This window comes from Gastrolobium bilobum, unplaced genomic scaffold (assembly GCF_033153095.1).
Source record: "Gastrolobium bilobum isolate Gb01-03AN ecotype WA unplaced genomic scaffold, APGP_CSIRO_Gbil_v1 utg29262, whole genome shotgun sequence".
Classification (NCBI taxonomy): Eukaryota; Viridiplantae; Streptophyta; class Magnoliopsida; order Fabales; family Fabaceae; genus Gastrolobium; species Gastrolobium bilobum.
Genome location: NW_026895682.1, coordinates 78,021 through 79,678, shown reverse-complemented (window position 1 = coordinate 79,678; position 1,658 = coordinate 78,021).

The window sequence follows — 1,658 nt, the reverse complement described above, 5'->3', positions numbered from 1 at the left end:
GACTAATTCTTTTGATTGTAAGTGTAATAACCAGTGTTTAAAAACCCGGCCCGGCCGAGGTCAGGGGTCACGGGTTCAACCGGGGGATCACAGGGTCACTATGCTGACCCGGTTTTATATATTAAAAATATATATATATATATATTCTATATGAAAATATTAAAAAACAAACCACCAATCATCAAAGATTCAAAATATACTTAATATAATTCACCAATTACAACTACAAGTCAATATTATACAACCTAATTAAAGTATCAAGATACCAAAGTACAAAACTTATATTCTAATGGGGTCACTACGCTGACCCAGTTCTGCCTCTTTTGAAAAAGTCTCTGACAGAAAAATTTAAAGAAGTAAGAATGAGTTTTTGTTTTCCATCGACGACTGTAAGAATTTCATTTGAATGAATAAAATTCTTACATTTTCTAGAAGATTCACGGCAGCAAAGTGAATATTGAAAACGTCTAGGAGAGAAGAGAACGATTAGGATTTAGGTTTGTAAGCATTTTTATTTTATTTTATTTTTAATAAAACAATGTTGTTTCATGGAATTTAAAAAAAAAAACATGCAGTGACCCCCTTTGACCCCTCTGACCCGGGAGTCACTGAAACCCGACCGGATTTTGGGGGTCGGAGGGGTCGATATGCATATAGGATCTAACTTGTGACCCCAACCCTTAGAGGGGAGGGGTCAGGGTTGACCCGGTCAACCCGAGGGTGGGGCGGGGTTTTAAAACACTGGTAATAACAACATCGATCAAAAGAGTAAATAAATAAAAATCCTTCCATTTGTTTGTCTCGTAAAAGTTAACACATATCGTAAAAGTATATCGCTGCATTTTAGCTTGTCTTGTTGTCATTCAGAAATTACGTAATTTGACTCGGCTTTTTTCAGTATTTATCAAAGATGGACTTTCATTTATCACAATCTCATTGTTCATTTTGTTTAAATGCTTGTTTATGAAATATTTATAACACTAAATCCAATTATCTTATACACACAAAGACGAGTTTGTTATACAATAAGGGGGCGTTTGGTACCAAGATTATATTTCAATTCCTGGGGAAGCATGCTATGGAAAATTATAATATCACGTTTGATAGCAAAAAAGGGACAAGTTTCTTGAATAAAAATTTTTCCCGATTTTTGCACTTGTGTGTAAAGTTTTGTACAACAATCATCCCAGAAAGTCTATGGATTAGATGGAATTAATTTTTGCCCTAGGAAGTAAAAAAAACAACAATTATCTGGACCAAATTAACCTTGCTTTTTTTGTACGATCTTCGTGAATCTGAGGAAGAAGATCTATGGTGTTCTTCACTGGTGGGTCTACAAGGTTAAACTTTGCAGGATTTGTAACTGGGTTGAAGTTACCAAAACCTGCACCGACTACAAAAAAGTGGAACCCATGAATATGCATAGGGTGGTCTTCTGTTATGCTGGTATCTTGGAAAACAATTTGCACATTTGAACCATACTTCAACTTAAAAAGCTTAGTTCCTCGTGAAGGTGTCCATAGCCCCCAAGGCACATTGCCAGTACATGAGGTAAATCTGTGGTGAAGATACCAGCGCAGTGGCGGAGCCACGTTGTAACTTGCAGTTGCTTTGGCACTGGCTTAATTAGCCACGTTCATTTAGCTACACTTGAACGT